We start from the raw sequence: 22,188 nt of genomic DNA on the forward strand, positions 1-22,188 counted from the left end.
TTCATATCTTGTTTTCCTCTGTGAGGTTCTTTGACAGTTGATGAGAACACTTATGGGCCCTAATGCATAGGGCTTTATTTAGTTACCTATGTGTTTATTTATTTATTTATTTGAAACAGGGTCTCACAGTGGTTCTGGCTGACCTAGACCAGCCTGGTCTCAAATTCACAGAGATTTGCCTGCCTCTACCTCCTGAATGTGACCATGGCCAACATAGGGTTTTATTTTAAAAATGGAATGAGATCAGATGAGTAGTGCATCGTGAAGAGCAGCAGACACCCAGTAAGAGGGCAAGTTAGCTTGGTTTCTGTGTATGCACTGAAGCTAGTCTACCTGGGTTGGTGTGAAGTATAGAGAAGGGATAGCTGTTTACTCCCCAGTCTGTTATACTTGGCTGGAATGTAAAGTCATGTGGTCATGAGGTAGTGTAGACATAGAGGTTTCTTATGGGCCACACACTGCAGTGCCCAATGGCTTCTGCTCAGCCTGCTTCAATCATTGTTCACTCACATGTTCTGCTTGGATCCTTCAATTGCAGGGTAGGACCCCTCTAACTTCTGAACTTCTCTGTGAATTGAAAGCAGATAAGTGGTGTATTAGTTGGTGTTCTCTAGAGAAATAGAACCGATAGAATGAATCTGTCTATCATCTATCTCTCTATCTGCCTACCTACATACCTACCTACGTACCTACCTACCTACCTAAAAGGGATTTATTAGAATGGCTTATGGGTTGTCGTCCAGCTAGTCTGGCAATGGCTGTCTAGAAGTGGAAGGTCCAAGATCCCAGTAGCTGTTCTGTACTCTGGGGTTTTTAGATGGAGTCAGATTGACAAACTAGAATACCCATCACCCTTGGCTTAACATTCAGTGATTTCTGAGTGCTACATACGATGACAGGCTAAGTACAGCCTCTCCTGCTTTCAAACATACTGGGGCTCATTTTATTTTATTTATTTTTTCCTTTTTTCATTAGAAAGAAAATTATTTTACATGTCAATCCCAGGACCCTCTCGTTCCCTTACCCCCCTCCCCCAACTAACGCCCTACCTATCCCATACACTTTCTGCTCCCCAGGGAGGGTGAGGCCTTCCATAGGGGGTCTGAGCTCATTTTAAAATATAATACTCGTATCAAGCGGTAGTGGCATGTGGTCCCCTTGTATCAGTATTAAAATTAGGGACTCCATGAATGTTGCTTCAGGCCATCCTCCTGTAAAGGAGAGAGAGAGAGAGCTTCCAAGGGGAAAAAGTCCTTGAGAAGAAACTGTATTGTCACCTAAATAGAAAGTGAAAAAAGAAGGAAAGAAAAGAGAAAAGAAAGAAAGAAAGGAAGGAAGGAAGGAAGGAAGGAAGGAAGGAAGGAAGGAAGGAAGGAAGAAAGAAACTGTTTACCTGTCTTTTTCCTCCATCTGGGTGCTGTCACTGAAGATACACTATTTGGAGTTCTTGCAGCCATTCTGCATTCATAAGAATCCCAAACACGTGTTCTGTGTTGAGTTTCTGTCATTTATCTCCAGACTTCATATTTAAAGAGATATTACATATTTAAATTATTTAAGACAATTTTAGTTGGGTCTTTTATTTATAATCAGCAATAATAGATAGTGCATTTCATGCCCTTGCTCATTCCCTCCCTTCCTCCCTCCCTCTGTCCCTTTTTCTGATGATGAACAGAAACACATTTAGGACTTGTTGAGACTACCTTAGTTTGTTTTTGCCCAAATTTGAATTTGTATCTTGAGTCAATGTTAGTCAATTATTGGCTCTGTTGAGACATCTTCTCATGGAATTATTGTTGATAATTAGAGGCTTTACTAATCCATCTGTTTGTTGCCATTTCTGAGCCAAACATTTTAAGTCATTTAGTTAATTTTTGTATAATGAGTAATTGAGACTTTGTTTAAAGTAGCAGCTGAGAGCTGGTTATTAGTCTTACATCAAACAACAAAGAGTTGTAGTGTTATTTTGTTTACTTTTCCATTTTAGACTAAGGCAAATAAGCAATAAACAGAGGGAATTTACTTTGTAGTTTTTGTTTACTCATTAGGAAGCCAGGGGCAACCAGTCTACTGATGTGTTCGAGAGACAGAATGCAGGAATAGCACCTCCCTTTTGTCTCTAGTGTCTGTCCATGCCTCTATTTGCTCCTCTCCACCTCATCTTAAGTGATTAGGTTACATGGGATAGTTTTTGTCCTCGGTACATGGATGTGACAGTTACTGATGGAGGTTTCTGGTATCCAGATGATTGACTGATAGGGTAGAGAGAAAGAAGCATTTCACTGAGCAAGCTAAGAGCCTGTTCGTTCTCATTCTACACAGAATGTTGGTGTCCTGCTGCTTACAAAGTAAAAAAAAATCACACTAGCATGGTGCTGCACAGTAATGAGTTAGTCTGTGAGGGTTTTTGTTGGTTGTTGAATTACAGACTGTTTTAAAAGAATGAGTAGAGATGTTAGAGGGGTATTTTAGGCCAAGTCCTCATATTTTAGGCAATATATGAGGTTGGTGAGGCAATGAAGTTAGTGTGTTTTCTTATGGCAACAGCAGTGAGCTAGAGGTGTTGCAAACAGAAGCCAGATAAGGAGACTCCCTGTCTGGAAGGTTCTAGCTGCAAGCAGAAGCACCCTTGGATAGAGTCCAAAGTCAACCAAGTGATCATGGAAGAAGAGATGGGTGCAGTTATGGGAACCCACAGTAGTGCTGGGGTATCGAACTGCCAACCTCAGGGAGGGGTAGCAAGCAATACCTTGTCCCTCCCTTGCATCCTCCCCACAGTCAATGTCTTTGGTCACAGAGCTGGTGAAGAGCCTGGTCCATCTAGATCTTTGCACTAGGTTCTGGCAGGTGCTGCTGTCTGTGTCATTAGATGGGTCATCACATGAACTATCCTACACACATCCAGGGAGTTGTTGCTGTTTCTCACTATCAGGAAATGCTGATGTTGTCCTTTACTTTCTAAGCAGTAAAACACTCCAACTTCACTTGCTTCTTACCATGTTGCCTCCCGGCCTGGTGGAAGAGAGTCCAGAGCACAAGGAAGGAGAGCTTGCCACACTGAGTGTACACAGATATGGTATAGGGTGTTGGGAAAGTGATGTGAAATAGGCACAGTGGGGTTTGAATCAAAACATCAATACCCAATGTGGGAAGACAGTATGTAATAAATGGTGAGTTGATTTTGTCATGTCTGTGCCTCATGAGTTGGGAGTCAGGCCATAGAGATAACACCTAGTTATCAAGTACAGATGATGGTGGGGTTTGAGTGGGTAGTTCCTAAACGAATGTCAGTAAAGGGTCACACAGCACAGCAGTGACCTCTGATGCTCCAGGTATTCAGTGAGACACAGGTGGTTAGACCCAGATGGCCTAGCAGAGCCTGCAGTTTCACATTTGTTCAATTATGGTTGTTTATAGTATGTGCCCAAGAAATCATTAGGAGACTAGGCAAAATCAAGCATTAAAACCAAACACAGTGATACTGAAATAGTCTATTTATGGACAATTTCCCTTCAAGTTCTCTGTTGTGTTCCTTCTGTTCTGTGAAAAATTACTCTACATCCCAAGGAAACATTGCTTCTGACAGAGGTCACTTGGTCTAAGAATGGAGGAGTGAAACCAGGACTGTAAACACACAGTGGCTAATGAGTTCAGGTAACCTTGTAGCTTTCATCATCTGAATACCAGCCCTGGTCATCATCAGAGATACTGATCCTGCTACATTGCAATCCTAAGTCCAGACCTCAGGTAACAACAGAGTGGCTTTGTTCTCAATCACAGTAATGTGCATGAATTTGGGTAGCAAATAAAAAGTGAAGCTGTAACTCTCTTCATATCCTGTCTCTTCTTAATAAAGTTCTGGAAATGACCTGAGTTTTGTTGCCAACTCAAATCTTAGGGTCTTATTTGACTGAGGCATGTCATTGACACACTGACCCCAAGTTTGTATGTGCTGTAAGCAGCTGACTTGTAGGGCTGGAAAGAAAGCCTGACACTTGCTATCATTCACCTTGCACAACCATTAACTGTATGTCTGTGGCTCTTCTATCACTCTTCCTCAGGTGAACACAGACTGGTAATACTGAATGGTAGCAGTGGATGTCATCTGTTGGAATAGGAAGTCACCAGTCCATGGCTGTACCCATTTCTAATTCTGAGCTTGTGTGCTCTTTACTTGTAAGCACCAGTCAGGAAAAAAGGGCTTGTCCCAGGCAGGGAGATGCTGGAAAGTCCTAACTCTGGAAATTCTCTTTTCAGATGCTGTCTTTGCATTTCAGTTGCATAACACAGTGCACAACGGACATGCTCTGCTAATGCAGGACACCCACAAGCAGCTTCTAGAGAGGGGCTACCAGATGAAGCAGCATGCTGCAGTGCTAGAAGAGGGTATCTTCAACCATGAAACAACAGTAGTGGCCATCATTTTGTCTCCTATGATGTATGCTGGGCCAACCAAGAAGGCTTCTTATAGGATGTCAGTGCAGTGCTAAAGTCACTTTTGTGAACACCATAACCTCACCACCCTACCTGTTGGCCTTTCCCTGATGGCTAGGTGTGTTCCAAATATTCATTACTTCTGAGTACTCTCCTACTGCTGGAAATGTACTCTAGTGCTGCACCCCGTGGGCATCCTGTTGTTGGGAAGCTTGGGAGAGGTTTCTTTGCCTCTTTTTGTGGTTCTTGATACAAACTGTGAGGAAGATATGGAAGCTATAACAGTGCAGCAGTACATGGTTGTTTTGTATCCACCAGCCAAGGTCCAGACACAGTTAAAGAAAACACTGATTTTTTTTCTTTCAACAGAGTCCCAGTGCAGAGGACAAATGCTGTGTGACTTTGCCTTTTTCTGAATATTTCAAGAGCTAAAGGAGCTTGCGTGTGCCAGCCAGCTGTTTTCACTGTAACAAATCCCTGAGGTAGTGAACTTATAAAGAGCCAAGGTCTATTTGGCTCATAATTTGAGTGCTTTGCTACATAATTGGTTGGTCTTTTTGCTTTTGTACTTGTGGTAAAATGGCACACCATGGTGGGAGTGAATGGCAGAGCAGAGTGTTTGCATTGTGGCCTGACAGTGAAAGACAGGTGTCTGCAGAGGAGGTCAGTGGCATTGGATGTCCTGGGACCTGGTGTTGGAAACCATTGTCAGCAACCCAACATGGGCACTGGAAACCAGATTTGGATCTTTGAGTCTTCTGGAAGAGCTGTACTGGATCTTAACTTCTGAGCCTTCAGTCCCCAGGAGACGATTTACATCGGTTCTTTTGTGAAGGACTAGAATATGATTGAATCAGGAATTAAAATTGCTTACTGATTGGAGGGCAGGATTTTGGAATTCTGCCTGTGGTCAAAGAGAATGTTGAGATCTTTTTATAGCCATATGTAAAGATGATTAGAATTAGGTTTTAGTTTCAAGGTAGAGTAAAGTAAGCTTTCAAAATTTATTTGCTGAATGAGTTAATAAATCAGTTGAGTGACCTCAGAAGTGGAGAGCGGGAAATTCTCAGCCAGCTTCTTGTGCTTTCAAGATAGAAATGGAATGTACATTATTACTGCACCATTTCATCCCTTCCATAGAGGAAGATTTATCTGAGAGCCAGAATCATTTGCAAAAAGATCTAAGTAATTGGGATGTAGCCCATGAATCTTTATTGGAGCTTAGTTTATGGGGTTGAAGAATAGTGGACAAACATAACAGCAGGCTAATAGATGAAAATGTGATTTTGGGTCCCTGTCCACTAATACACTGAAACACTGTTGTCCTTCTATTGGAGTAAGGTGTTGGCTAGGGTGGGCCGTGATGTCCCTTGGTGTTCACCGTATGCTTCCATAACTTCTATCTAGTTCTTGAATTTCACATTTTGTTCAGTAGTTCCTCTAACACTCTCTAGAGACTGTAGGACCTTAGAGAATGGAGCCAATAAATTAGGTAGACTAAAGTGTCATGCAATAACTTTATTCAGAGCCCCAGACAATTTATGCTCAGAGGGTTAGGAAAGATCACCTGAGTAAAGTTCTCATGAGTTAAAGTTGTATACTATCACAAGGACAAGCCATATATGGCAAAAACATGTTTTTCCATAGAGGCATATAAAGGATAGTTTAAATATTCAATTGAATAAAAACATCAAGCAATAATGAGTAATCTGAAGTAAACTCACTCTTATCCATGAAACCTGGAAGGAGCATGAAAACACATTTCAAGAACAGTTCCATGTTTTGAAGAAACTGAGGTCACAAGATGCTTGTCTCGTTTTCTTGGAGTTTTCCCATAAGCACCCAGAATTCTCCACACCTCTGTTTCTGAATCATGTTCCAACAGTACCGATGACATTAACCTCATCATTCTGAGCAATTCTTTTGAGTTGAGTTTTTCTAGAATGTCATGAAGTGTGAGAACGACCTAAAGGAAGTTAGGGCAGTGTAATGGTTAGTTTTTTTTGTCAACTTGACACAAGCTATCGTCTTTTGGGAAGAGGGAGACTTGATTAAGAAAGTTCCTCTATCAGATTGGCCTGTGAGCAAACATGAGGGGCATTTTCCTGATTTATGATTGAAGTGGCAGGGTCTGCCTCATCATGGGCTGGTGGGCCTGTCTGTTACAAGAAAGCAGGATGTGCAAGCCTCAGTAAGCCAACATCCTCCATGACCTCTGCACCAGCTCCTGTCTCCAGGTTTCTGCCTCGAGTTCTTTCCTGACCTCCCTGGAGGTGGGACTTTGGGTTATAGAAGCTGCACAGCCTTACCTTCCCAAGATGCATGGTGTTTACCACACCATAATTAGGGCAAGCAGGAATAGGTATATGAACAGCAACCTTATTCAATATCCAGCTTGGAAAAGGAGCCTCCTTACTTAGAAACTGCCTTGTTCTCTTTGTGATTCTTGTGCTCTTCATGAAAGTGGGATTGATGTGAAATTTTATTCTGTAAGTTAACAAAAAATGTTTTGAAAAACCAGAATGGGAGGATTTGTAATTAAATAGCCTGTGATAATAAACAGAAAATTCTCTCTTGAGTTAGAAAGGGTCAGAGTCTCAAGTATCCCAAGCTGGCCTTAAACACAGCATATAGCTGAGGCTGGCCTTGAGCTCCTGGTATACCTGCCATTCCTTCCAGAGTACTGGGGTTGCAAGTTTACTACACTATGCCTAGCTTTATATTGGAAATGTGTTCATGTTTTAAGTTTAGACAGTTGTGCTTCTGAAGGAAAGTTCAAAAGAGAAATCCGGGGCTGGAAAGATGTCTTGAAGATATAAGTTTGGATCCCAGCACCTATTTAAAAAATGGGCATGGGATGGGTGTACATGTGCTAATAACCTAGGCATGGTGGAGGGTGGAGAAAAGAGGATTGCAATTACCTGCTAGATGCCTAGTTCTAGATTCAGTAAGAGACCTTGTCACAAAGGAGTAGGGCAGAGAGTGATAGAGCAGATCATTCAACATGCACATTTGACAGCTACAGGCTGTCAAGAACAGTGAACATTCCTGATGGCAAACATCTCACTTTAGCAGTCTTATGCTTTGCAAGGCACAGTTGAGTAGCTGGTGGTGTATTCATCCCTTTACCTGGGTTCATGGCTGAGACATCCCTTAAAAACAGGTAAGCATAAGGAGAGCATACATATTTATTCAAGTCTTCCACAAGAGCCTTTAGAAATAAAGATCCAAGGAAGGCTGTGTATTGTGTGCCCAAATCTGATGAACAGTGGACAGTTGTGCAGGTTGAGCAGAAGAAATGGAGTGTGATTGGCTAGTAATAAGTCTGGGGGCTTAGGAAGGCCTGTTGTTCATGTTCTTTTCTTCCCCATCTCTTTAGAGAAAGGGAAATTTATTTCCTCCATGTATAGAGAGCCTTATGGCCTACTTTAGGGCAGGTCAGCTGGACTTAATGGCCATCTTTGAGGTAGAAGGATAAAGTAGGCAAGCATGGCCTTCCTGATTCTGGTCCTGAACTGGGTCTGGCAGGAGGACCTCCCTGGCCTCCGATTGGCTCTTGTGATTACCTATAGGAGTGTGCTGAGGGCTGCAGCATGAGTCTACACTTTTGGTCACCAGCTCCTTTGTAATCTGTTAGACTTCCCTAAGTTAGGTTTACAATGTGCACATGAACACTTGTTTGTAGGATGTACAGTAGGATTCAGTATTCTTACATTCAGTTATGTTTATTTTTTAATTTGTCTTATTGTAACTTCATGTTGAACTATACATAGGCAAAAAGACACATTTCATAGATTTTAGTGAAGCTAAGTTTTCCAGAATAAACAACTATTCACCCAGCATCCAGAAGCTGTTTTTTGTTCCTGTTGCTTCTGATCCACACCTGTCCTTACCACAGCAGTCACTGTACTCACGTCCAGAAGTATCCAGTTTACGCTGTTGAAGGTTTTGAGCATTGGATAGGAGAGAGAACAAAGCTAGGGTTCATAGATTCAAGGGAGCCCTTGCCAGCACACTTGGAGAGAAGAGAAGGGAGGGAGCTGGGCAGGGCATGGAGAGAAGCTGAGTTGTAGTTCAGTCTCAGGTGTTATATATATTATCTAATTCAACCCTTGAGCCACAAGAGAGTAGATGCTGCCATTTACTTTTACTTGAAAATATCTCATGTAGCAAGGCAACATAGCTTCCTCAGAATCACACAGTAGTAGATAATGGAGATGGAGTCTGAACCTGTGTGCCCTGGAGGGTTCTGGGAGATTTCAGAGATGGCCTGAGTTGTGAGGAAGCACACATCATAGCTACACTGACTAGACATTGGCTGCCAAGGAAGGTGTTTCCTTTGGACCTGCTGCTCTCTACAACAGGGGCTGTTTTTGAAGATAGCCAACAGCTGGGGGTGCCTGCTGGCTGCACTCCCAGAAACAAATACTCATCCCACCTTCCTGAAGTAACCTGGGCCACCATGGCATTCAGGCCAGCCTGGAGTGAAACCTGTCAGCTAGAATCTGACACTTATGCCTGACTTCTCTTACATTACTTAACTTTACTCACCACAGTGTTGTAGAATAGAATATTGGTTTAACTATGTAAAGTTGTGTTACATGTGTTTGTGTTGCAAAATAATTGTTTAACTATGTAAAGAAGTGTTGCATTTATTGAATTATGTGAATGTGCCTGTTGGGTATTGCTGGGTAGATTGGCTGGCTATGGTTGCACATTTTTGTGGCTTCAGGAGAGGTTTGCAGCCTTTTCTAACAAATGTGTGCTGATTCACACTGCACAGCATTGTGTAGCTACCAGTTCCAGATTGCCTTGTATGTTAACCACTTTGGCCTTCTGATCCTGATCTGTAGCCACATGCTTTATAATATTGACATTTCTTAACCAATCTTAAGAACGTTCTTGTTGGATCAGTTTCACTGTAAATGGAATAAATATTGATTAGAAATTAGTGTAGTTCTAGGTAGTGAATAGGAAATAAAATGCCATAATCCACTAAAATTTTTTATGTGTATGGGTGTTTTGCTTTCATCTATGTGTGTTTACATGTGTGACTGGTGTTCAAAGAGGCCAGAAGAGGGTGTCAGATCCCCTAGATCTAGAGTTCCCAGTGGTTGTAAGTTACCATGTAGGTGCTGGGAACAGAACCTTGGTCCTATGAAAGAGCAGACAATGTTCATAACCACTGTCTCTCGAGCCCCTAGCAGCTCAATTTTATTGAGCTTTCACTATGTTTGTCAGACAATACTTCAAGTGATTTAGATATGTTAACTTAGTCCTTATAACAACAGTAAGAAGCCAGGCACTGTTATTATTCACTGTTTGCAGATGGAACCTGTGGTATAGGTTAACCTTTGCTCAAGGTCAGGTAGTAAGCCATGGGATGGAATTCACATCTCATCGATCTGGTATCAGTTAACGTTGAAAACTGTACAAATGTATATGTTTGAAAGGCAGGCTTTCAGTATATTCATAGAATTCTAAAATAGTGAGCTGGCATGGCTCTGGCAGATGTTCCATAGAGATTGATTCTCCCATTGAATAGCTTACATACCTTTTCATCATAGTCCAGACTGACACTTTGTACTTTCTCTGTATAATTTGCATTTCTATTCTAGGGATAGCATCCTCTTATTATTAGTAATATCTTCCTGTGGGTTTTTTTTTGTTTTTAGACAGGGTCTTACTAAGTAGCTTTGGCTTAGCTTGGGACTCCCAATGTTCCTATGTCATCCCGGATGGCCTTGAACTCAGAGTTTGCTTTTGCATCCACAGTGCTGGGATTAAAGGTATGTGCCACCATGCCTAGCCCTGTCTCTGGTTTTGTACCTCACTTTCTGATGGGTAATAATATGTATTACTGGCTGGCTGAAAACAAGGCATTACTTTTCTTCTAGTTCACACTGGACCTGTCCTGACTCCACATAAAGGCACTGTCTGTATCTCATAAGGTTGTTTTGTAAATTTGTGTAAATATCCTAGAATGTGGAATATGGCAGACAGCCAGGGATGACTTGTCATACATAGACTTCTTATCAAAACACATGTCCTTAGCCTGATTTGGGATGTCAATGGTGTCTAACTGTATAACGGTAACAACACAAAGGAAGTGGAAATAACAGTCTTTGTGTGCCTGTGCATATTCACACACATTTCAGACCGATGCTCTGTGAGGGTTCTGTAACCCACAGTTCCTTAAGATACAGATTTTATTCCCTTTCTACCACTGTGGCTTCTGAATCTGAGTTTGAGACCTTGCTGAGTGTGTCAGAGAAGCTAGAGTTAGCTTCTTATCCTTTGAGGAATAAACTAAGTTCTAGCAAGCATTTTAATGTTTTAAGCAATTAAATGTTTCATTGTTTATGTTCTGGCATGATTTAAGTAGCTTGTAAAAAAACTATCCATTCTTCTTGCTCTCTTCTCCTGCTTCCCTCTTTCTTTTTGAGATACAGGGACTTGCTATGTAGCTCAGGCTACTCTGTAACTCACTGTGTAAACCTGGTTGTACAGTCTTCCTTTCTCTGTCTCCAAGAGTTGGGATTCTAAAAGTGTACCACCCTGACTGGTTCCTTTCTCTGTAGTGCCTCACTTATGTGTTTTGCTTTTTTACAGCCTTTAAGGGAAGATTATTCTTACAATAATAATAATAATAATAATAATAATAATAATAATAACAAACCCACCTCATTTTTTTAGTTTTTTTCCGATGACATCAGGAACAAGCCTGCCAATACATATTTGCCAAATTGTCATAATAAAATACAAACATGCTTGTTCTATAATTGTCCTCTGGATTATTGAGAAGACAGTGGTACCATATTTGTTTCCTCAGCACAAATACATTTAAGAACAATGAGTAGATGTTAAGGCTGTGTGGTTATCAATAGAACGTTCCTCATTTTCCAGTCTATAAGATTTAATGGCTTGATTCCTAAATTCCATCTTAGGAATGGAGTGGGAGCTGTGCGGGGAAGAACTTACTTTCTAATACTGAAACTGGCATTGTGAAGGAATGATTTTATTATGTATATGAATAATTAGTTAGAAAATTGAAAATTTGCCTCTTTTCATTAAACACTAAATATATTTCCTAAAGAATAATTCGAAGATCTGCTATGTGAAAGCTTCAGAAATGAGATGGGTTTGAGAATGTGCAGCTAACAGCCATGTCCTGAGCATAGAAACTTGTAATGAGGATTATCTTTTAGGGTTTTTTTCCCTTGGAGAGGGGAGGAGTTATTCTCCAGTTGTTAAATGACTCCATGTCAGAAACAGATTCATATAAGTGAGCAGAGGTGTGTAAACTGGAGCAGGATTAGCAAGTATTTCCTTAATTAGGTCATGTTTTACATAAGTCTCTGGAACAGTCAGTATGGTATCTGTTGGGATGTGAACCTGCCCTGTTGATCCCTATCGAAGGTCCCCATAGCCTTACTTATGTTCAAGGGTCAACCGCAGCCAACATCTATCCTTGCAGGTTGGAGCTTGAGTCTTGTGAATGACTTCTCATGTGTATGTAATAGCTTACACGTGGATATATGTATATCCATATACCTCATAAGCAAATAATCCATAAATATATGCACTTATATTCAAGCCCATTTATGATCTTGCTTTGTGGGACTGGTTTTAATTCTAGCTTCATTAAATGTGTTGGGATTTCCTATATAAGGTAGCGACGATGTGAGACATAAACAGAGGTGCAGCTCAGTGGGATAGAGTTAAATGCAAATGCATATGCATTTATTATTTATTTGCTATTTCTCACCCCTCAGTCATCAAAGAGTAGTTATCTAATAGAAAAGTCTAAGTCCAGTGGCAATGCAGACCTCAGATGGTGGCAGGAGACTATTTTTATATTGTTAGAAGAGACCCTTCTGGCATCCCTCATCCAGAGACATCCAAGGACCTCTATGAGCCAACCCACAGTGCCAAAATGCTGACGATGGCCCCTGACCTGATCACGTTGGAAAGAGTTCCATTCCGAGTGCACTGTTTTAATTTAAGCACTTGGAAGGCAGATCTCTGTGATTCAAGGCCTGTAAGGTCTACTAGTGAGTTCCAGGCCAAGCAAACAAGTAACAACCCCCCTGCCAGCACACACTGGATCTGGAGTTGGTGGTTTGGGGGATTTTGTTATGTGGTCCTTAGGGCAGTGTTAATATTTATATGTCTATATGACTGCTATCAACTTTTAGAATAAATGATTGGAGTGCCAGGAGTAGTTGCCGAGACTTGTATCTCAGCTTATTAGAAGGCCGAGGCAGGAGGATCTCGAATTCAAGAATAGCCTGGGAAAGGTAGGGAGACCATGTCTCAAAATAAAAAGCAGAGTAGGGTTGGGGTTTAGTTCAATGATAGTTTCCTAGCACACACAAGGCTTCAGTTAGGTTTCTGGTATTGCCAATAAGTACATACTCACACATGTACATACATACATACATACATACATACATACATACATACATACACATACATACATGGTAATATAATGTATGTGTCTATTTCTTTTGGACTGACAGATTTGTAAATTGTCTATCCATTTTGTCTATGGATGATGTCTGTATATACTTACAGTGGCAGTGTGCAGCTGAGTTACAGGGTCTAGTCCTGTCTTTACTGTATGACCTGAATTCTAAGTCTTTTTTGCCCATTTTTCCTCATCTCTGAAATGATGGCCGAGATGCGACACTTCCCTCCCAGGTCTTTCTATGGTTCTCCCCATGACCTGCAACATCAAGCTATTTTCTTAATATAGGATCTCACTCTTTAGCTCCTAGTACCCACTGTGTAGATCAGGCTGGCCTTGAACCCAGATCCATCTGCCTCTGCCTCCTGAGTGCCAGCATTAAAGACATGGCACCATTGCCCGATTTTTTCACAGATGGGACAGGAAAAAGAAATCTTGTGAAAAATAAAACATCACACTTTTTTCTGAAAGGAATATTAGCACATACTTCCAGTCCCAGCACTTGGAAGGTAGGGATAGTAGGACCAGTGGTTCAGGATCATCCCTGCTGCACAGAGAACAGGAGACCAGCCAGGGCTGCATGAAATCCCCCCTCAATAATTAAAAATAAATAATAAGTAAATAAAGTAAATAAGCAGAAAAGCCATGAAATGGCTCAGCAGGTAAAGTTGCTTGCTGTCAAGTCTGCAGATCAGAGTTCAATCCACATAATGGGGCAAGAGAATAGATTCCTTCAACTTGTCTTCTGATCTCCCCTTGAGCATCATGGCATGAGTGCACACCCACAGGCACACAGAAATAAATGCAATTGAAGAATAAGTTAAAGGGATCCAAAGCTTTGAATTTCTTTGAGCAGATCATCTGGATTAAAAGCCATCATTGCCACTGGAGATTGGAAGATGTCTTGGTTTCACACATGCTTACATAGCAGTTCTAGAGACAGTGAACCTTCAGTGAGTGATGAACTGTAGATGAAATTCAAGAAGCTCTTAATGCCTGTGGGCACAAAGGTTTTCTCTATAGGCACAAGGAAGAATAGAAGGACTCCTAATGGCTGCAGTGGCTATGTGTGGCAGACAGGATGGAGCTGTTCCCCTGCTAGCTGAAAGCCTCAATTATGATGCAGATCCAGGATACTCTGAGCTCCTCAGAAGAATTCACAGGCAACAGCATGTTTTTACCCTTGCTACAAAATCATGTTCTTAACCACATGGGCTTGTTCTTTAACCTTGAAGATGTCCCTCTCTCTGTGTGTGTATGCACATGCACATTTGTACATGCACATATATGTATGTATGAATTGCCCCATCCCAAAGTACAGCTCCAAAGAATTGGCTTAGAGTCTTTGAAAAGATGACTATTAAGGAGAATGTTATCAATTAAGATAAACTGTATAACCTCAAAAGGTGATTGAAGTCTAAGTAGAAGTGACAAAAGAAAGTGAAACCAGTTTGGGTACACTCCTGCACTTTTGTGGTTAAATTTATATAGACCACCATCAAAGAGCTCAACTGCAGGGAGACCTGCCTGTCCCCAGTTCCTTTGAAAGTCCCCTGCTTCAAGCTCCTCAAGGAGAAGGGCCTTCTACTGACTTGTAAACCACACGGTATCCGAGGCAGTTGCTGGGGTGCAGTATTTTTGCTTCTTACCCCAAGTGCAATTTGTTTAGTTTGTGTACAGTATTCTTGACCTTCATTTTCTGAGAGCTGTGGTGGACTTTAGTGAGTTAAGTAGAGGCAAGGGTGAGCAAGAAGAGAGAAGCTGAGCCACTTTGCCAGGCTGTATTCTTTTACTTTAGAAGAGTTTCCATGTTGTGGCATTGAGAAAACTGAGCAAGGGTCTGCAGAGATAGTTCCATGGGTAAAGTGCTTGCTGTGCAAATATGAGGACTGGACTTTTATCCCCAACACCCATGTAGAAAGCCTAGAGGGGGGCTACATGGATGGCTATCTCTTTATTTTATGTGTATGAGTGTTTTTCTTGCATGCACATCAGTTCCTGGTGTCTTCAGTGGCCAGAAGAGGGTGTTGGATCCCTTGGAGCTGGAGGTAATGTGATTGTGAGCCTCCATGTAGATGCTGGAAATCAAACCCAGGCCATCTTAAAGAGCAGCAAGGACTCAACCACTGAGCACTCTTCAGGCCTCTCCTCCAGTAATTTCTTAAACTAATCACATATTTTTAACACTCAGAAGTACAGCTGGCTTCATCTAGGTTTTGAAAGTCCCACTTCCGGAAGAATATCCAGGCATGAAGTAATCATTAGTTTCAGGGGCAATGCATTGACTTCAATGATCATAATTAAGTATCATGCTAAGAAGTTCATTCTAAGCTCATGAAAAATGGAAGTGGTGCCTTTTCAGTCTGGGGAATTTTTAGGGACCTTAGCTAAAAATACTGTGCACAAATAACACAAACAATGAAGGACTTTAGGGTATAATTACTTGAAGTACTAAAAACAAAATCATTATACTGTGGCTATTTCATTTCTTAATCTTAACATTTGCAATTTTTCTCAGGGCTACTTATTTTCATTGAAAGTTTTTCTTTATTCTGATGTCACAATGGGCATCCGTCTTCAATAATACTATACAGCTACTCTTGGGCATGATTCATAGGTCAGTGTGTGGAAATGAACTTTAGTCATGAAAGTGATGCAATACCAGCTAGAACCACTTTACAGTGTGTAAACCTGGACTTGCCTTTTGCAAGTCCTTGCCTAGAAAACTTCCCACAGGGTGTCAGTGTGGGCTAGAGAATGAGCCCAAGTGTTTTCCTGTATTACCCAAGGTCTTTTGGGTGATTGTCTCAGTCTTGTGATTTATTTAAAGCTTTCTCCAGACATTCTTGTCACAGACACTTCCTTTTATATATGTAAAATTTACCTCTTTTAGTAAACCAACTTTTGTCTTTTAATTAGAAGTAGACTTGTGTTAAACATGAGAGGATATCCCCATTTACCGAGCTCTCTCTGGGTCTGCACCTGCTTGGAGTAGACCCGCCAAGCCAGGGAGGAGCTCCCTTAGTCTGGAAAAACCTCACTCTTGCTTCCCACTCCACTGACCTGAGTCCTACCAAGGGGAGTGACCCTCGGCTCTTGCCCAGCTCCTGTCCAAAGCCCCATTCACCCCAAACTCTCTAGGCCTGCCCCTGCTTGGAGTAGACTCGCCCAGCCAGGGAGGAGCTCCCTGAGTCTGGAAACAACTCACTCTTCCATCCCGCTCCACCAACCTGACCCCTATTGAGGCCTAATCCCTTCAGAGTGAGGAGACTACCAGGAAAGGCAAGACCATCCAGAGTTGCAGACATTGAAGTCCTGGCTCACACACACCACAGGGACACAAGAGGAGATGGAGAGACCCCACCTGCACAGACTGGAAGAAGATAAGGGAAGAAGACAGAATAAGAACTCACTCAACAACAGAAAGACCAATACGACACCACCAGAATCTGGGGACTCCACACCAGCAAGATCTGAAAAGCTCGACACAAAATATGAAGTAGAGATTGATCTCAAAAATTATCTCGGGAAGATGATAGAGACCTTTAAAGAGGAAACAAGAAAATCCCTTAACGAAATAGAAGAAAAAGCAAGCAAAAAATTACACGAAATGGAGGAAAAGACAAACCAAAAATTCAAGAAATAAATATCTTAAAGAATCTAAAGAAAGGGAATAAAAAACAACCAAAGAAGTGAAGGAAGCACTCGAAACAGTTTAAAGCATGAAAGCTGAAATAGACACAATGAAAAAACACAGAATAAGGAGACACAACATACCCAAACTTATGGGACACTCTGAAAGCACTGCTAAGAGGAAAGTTCATAGTACTAAGTGCCCACATGAAGAAACTGGAGAAAAGTCACACTAGAGAATTGACAGAACAACTGAAAGCTTTAGAGCAAAAAGAAGTAAATTCACCATGGAGGAATAGACGACAGGAAATAATCAAACTGAGGGCTGAAATCAAAAAGTAGAAACTAGGAAAACATTACAAAGAATCAATGAAACAAAAGAGTTGGTTCTTTGAGAAGACCAACAAGATAGACAAACCTCCATGCAAACTAACCAAAAGGCAGAGACAGAGAGAGAGAGAGAGAGAGAGAGAGAGAGAGAGAGAGAGAGAGAGAATGCAAATTAACAAAATCAGAAACAAAAAGGGGGATGTAACAACGGATACTGAGGATATCCAGAGAATATTCAGGTCATACTTTGAAAACCTGTACTCCACAAAATTTGAAAATCTAAAGCAAATGGACCATTTTCTGGATAGATATCACTTACAAAATAAAACCAAGAACAGATAAGCAGTTTAAATCGACCTATAACCCCTAATGAAATAGAAGTAGTCATCGAAAGCCTCCCAACCAAAAAGAGCACAGGGCCAGATGGCTTCACTGTAGAATTCTACCGGAAATTCAGACAAGAGCTAAAAACAGTACTCCTCAAACTGTTCCACACAATAAAAGCAGAAGGGACATGGCCAAACTGTTTTCACAAGGCTACAATCACTTTGATAACAAAGCCACAGAAAGATACAACTAAAAAAGAGAACTACAGACCAATATCCCTCATGAACATCAATGCAAAAATACTCAACAAAATATTGGCCAATCGAATCCAAGAACATATCAGAAAAATCATCCACTATGATCAAGTAGGCTTCATCCCAGGGATACAAGGATGATTCAACATAGGAAAATCCATCAATGTAATCCACCATGTAAACAAACTGAATAAGAAAAACCATATGATCATCTCACTAGATGCTGAAAATGCCGCTGACAAAATCCAACATCCCTTCATGATGAAGATCTCGGAGAGGACAGGAATAACAGGAACATATCTAAACATGATAAACACAATATACACCAAACCAATAGCCAACATGAAACTAAATGGAGAGAAACTCAAAGCGATTCCTCTAAAATCAGGAAAAAGAAAAGGCTTTCTACTCTCTCCATATCTCTTCAACATTGTACTTGAAGTTCTAGCTAGAGCAATAAGACAAGAAAAGGCAATGGTGGAGAGGATAACCTAAATGTCCTTCCCCTATAATGAGAGTGATGACTACTTTTTATTCGATCCTAGAGCTCTCATCCAGTTCTGATGGAAGCAGAGACAAACATCACAGCTATACACTGAACTGAAGTCTGTAGCCTAGTTGCAGAGAGAGAGGAATGAATATCAAAGGAGTCGATACCAGGCTGGTGAAACCCACAGAAGCAGCTGGCCTGAACAAGGGGGAACACATCGACCTGGACTGCTGTTTGGGAGGCCAATACAGGACTGATCCAGATCCCTGAATATGAATGTCAACTAGGAGGCCTCCAAACTCTAGGGTGCCCCTAGTAATGGATTAGTATTTTTCCCTCTTGTAAGAAGGGACTTTGAGAGCCCATCCCGTGTGAAGGAATGAACTCTTGGCCTGGACACATGGGGGAGGGCCTAGGCCCAGGCCAGGATGACGTGGTGGACCCTTGGGAGCCCCCATCGAGGGCACTACCCTCCCTGGGGAGTGGAGGGTGGATGGTGTGTGGGGTAGATGGGGGTTGTGTGTGAGGGTTGTGGCAGAGGCGAGGGAGAGGGAGAAGTGATTGACATGAGAAGCAAGCTTGTTCCTAATTTGAACTAATAAATAAATAAGAAAAAAAGAAGGAAAAAAAGAGGGCCTAGGCCCTCCCTAAAATGATGTGATAGACTTTGATGATTTCCGTGGAAGGCCTTGCTATCCTTGGGTAGTGGGTGTGTTGGGAGGTTTGGCTGGAGGATGGTAGGGCAAGAGAATGGGGTGATTTATTTGTAAACTAAGATTTATTCTAAAATAAAAATAAAAAGAAATCCTCTATTTCATAGCAAATATTGTAGTGAACATTTGGGGAGTTAGCTTAATGTTGAGTAGCATATGGTGGAATTATTGGACCAAAATGGTAACTGGAGACACCTGACACACTGACCAAACTCTTCAAATACTGGCCTTTACATTTATTTCAATTAAAAAATCCAGTTTGTTTTTCTCTAGTGCATGAGTTTTCTTTCAACCATGTGAGCTTGTTAAACTCTCAACGTGTCTTGTTAGACACTTTTCCTGTAATTCCTTAAAACTATGTGTGACTTAATCCATATGCTTTTCATTCATTTACAATCAAATCATCAAAACACAGCCTTAGAGAGGTATTTGATTTCAAAGAACATTTTAAATAAGCATTTAAAGCCTTTTGAGAAGTAAAAACAGGATGGCACCTCTTTTTGAGCGTAAACACAGCAAAACCAAAACCACACTCCTGTCTTGACCCCTTTGCTCACCACTCCTCCCTCTCTGCAGCTGGGTTTCAGATTTCAGCTCAGTGTTTAGCTGTGGATGTCTGCTTCTGCTTCCATTACCTACTGGATGAAGGCTCTAGGATGGTATATAAGGTAGTCATCAATTTCATTATCAGAGAAGGACATTTAAGGTAGCTTCTGGTGCTTATGTGTCTTTGAGCTCTGGCTTCTACTCCTACAGGTATTGTTTGGATGGATGAAGATGTGCTTCTCAATATATGGAGGCCTAAGGTACAATCTGATGTTCTTAGCTTATTAACAAGGCATCAAACAATGACCACATTTCACTGTCCTGTAGGTGTGATGTGCTTTTAAAATAACATAGGATAAGAGGCATTATTAAACGTTTTGCTTAGAGATGTAATATCATGTTAGAACTTTTGAGAAGTCAATGGAGAATGTCCAATGGCCTTTATGGAGACTGGCTAATTATTAAGTACAGGAGTATGGAGACTGGTGCAGGAAGATAAGACTTCTCTATTTAAAGACTTGAATATTAACTTTGCCTCATCCTCATATTAATTCAACATCAAGTCTCCCTTCAACATATTATGTTACATTTCTCCTCATGCCATCTTAACTTGGTTATGATTCCTGAGAGACACAGTTTCACATGATTTTGGAGGTTGACAATTCCCAGGTAAGTCTATGATGGACTTGCAGCAATTTGTAGCCCTAGGTGATCGGATGGTGCTGTTTCAGCGGGAGGAAAGAGAACACATCCTGGGATGACCTGATACTCAGTATATGCCCACAGGCAAGAAAAATCCAGTATCCTCTTTTGCTTCCATTTTCCTCATTTTAAAAAGTGTGGAACTGGGATTAATAACAACAGAGGCATCTAGGAACTTTTTGGAAATTTGAATTCTCCATTCCTAGCCAAATGTGTTTAATCAGCAACAGGGTCATACATTCCTAATGCTATTTCCCAGAGATTCTAATAGACCAAACGTTTATGAAGTTCTGTCCTTCAGCTCCATTTCACTCTTTCATCTTGATTGTTTTTCAGCAGAGTTATACTCTGCATATAAACTTGCTTATACTAGCAGAATGTGCTAGATATTTATTATTTTTATAGCTGAAGTTCCCTCAATACATAGAGAAATCTCAGGCATCAGTAAGAAACAAGTTTCTTGTCTTCCTTGTAAGGAAATAGCTTGTCCACTGCTCTGAAACAGTTGCTAGAATGCAATCTCTTCCCTTAACAATTAGAAACATTCTTGGAGATTATTTGATAGCTGAATCAGGAATTATGGTCCTCTGCCAGTCAAACTAGAACTCATAGTTCATGCCTTGTTATTGTTAATCTACTTTACTCTGAGTATTTTGAGCATTAAAAATGCACTTTGCTGGTTCAGTGGGTAAATTTATTTTCTGAAGAAACCTGATGACCTGAATTTGATCCCTGGAACCCACTTAAAAAAGATACTGTGGTATAATTCCCTAATCCTCTGACTATTTCTGGTAGACAAAAGGCAGAGGCAGGAGAACTGTAGAAACTCACTGGCCAGCTGGCTTGGAACATGAAGCATGGCAGGAGCAACATGAGAGACTTTGCCTCAAAAACAATGCAGAAATAGAGAACCAACTGCAAAAAATTTCCTCTAAGTCATTAAACAATCTGTGGCATGAAACTGTACACACACACACACACACACACACACACACACACACACACTTTAAAAATGCTTTATGATTAACACATTTTTCATGATGAACTATTAAGATTTTGTAAGTCTAAAGTGAGATTTCAAGGTCCTGGTAGATTTCTATCCCTTCACATGTCAGACCTAACTATAATTGAAAGAAGCTTTGGAACCAGAAAGAATCATGTCCAAACCTCAACTTTGCAACATGCTAGCTGGACAAACCAGGTGAGTTGCAAGCATCTCTATAGGTTGGTTTCTGTGTTCCTCATTGTCTTATTTAGCACTAACTGTCAAATTGACAAAACTTTGAATTGCCAGAAAAAGTTCTTATTGAGTAATTGTTTTTTAAATCAGGTTTATTTGTTTACATGTCTATGAGGGATTGTGTTTATTTTTTTCAGTTTACACAAAAGGGCCCAGGCCACTGTGGGTAGCACATCTCTAGGCAAGTGTATTCGCTTGTGTAAGGAAACTAGCTAATCATGAGCCTGTGAGTGAGTCAGCAAGCAGTGTTCCTCCCTGGTTCCTGCTCCAACTTCCCCCAATGATGGATTGTGACTTTAAAGTAAAAGCCAAATAAACACTTCCTTCCCTAAGTTGCTTTTGGTGAGACTGTTTTATCACAGCAACAGAATGATACAAGAACACTTATCAATAACAGGAAGTGAAAATGAAGCCATTTTGTCCACTCATCAGCTTCCTATAGATCATTGCTCCTTTCTATGTTCTTTCAGCCCAATGATGCCTACTGTAGATCTTGAAATAAATTCTTACTGTGTCTCTCTATCCTTTAAGAAAGTGTCAGTGAGACAATGAGAGATGGTCAAACAAAGCAAATAGCTTTACTCTTTGTTTGCAAGGTGACTCTCTTGGCAACCTGCTGCCTCACAAGGACAATTTCTCCAATGAACTTCCTTGCAGGTACCTTTTAGGAATCACTGGCCCCATGCATATACAATCTACTTATTCATTTGGCTTACTCCTGGTGGGAGCCATATAGACACAGTACTCACATATTAATTTCTTGCCTTTTTTAATTAAAAAGAGGGGAAAAAGAATTTTCAATTTTATCTTGTCTGACCCTCTGGCTCCAGTTATGTGTATTCTTAGACAGCTTAAATAGTTATAGCATGCCACCAATAATAAGAGTGATTGATCTAATTATCTACCATGTTTTGACACAGGAGTTAAATTTAGTCATTGTATATATAAACAGAAAACTAGAGCTCATAAGTTTTGAACATTATGCTTCTTCTTTGAACGTGCGCTGTGAGAAGAAAACAGCCAGAAATTGAGCTAATCTGTCAGTTTCT

The 22,188-nt window shown here is 40.9% G+C and overlaps 1 pseudogene; it reads left to right on the forward strand.

Annotated features, from left to right (window-relative positions):
* LOC113837559 overlaps positions 1 to 22,188 on the forward strand; it is a 34,218-nt pseudogene that overhangs the window by 1,285 nt on the left and 10,745 nt on the right.

The sequence above is a fragment of the Cricetulus griseus genome, chromosome X (genome assembly GCF_003668045.3).
Source record: "Cricetulus griseus strain 17A/GY chromosome X, alternate assembly CriGri-PICRH-1.0, whole genome shotgun sequence".
In the NCBI taxonomy this organism is placed as follows: Eukaryota; Metazoa; Chordata; class Mammalia; order Rodentia; family Cricetidae; genus Cricetulus; species Cricetulus griseus.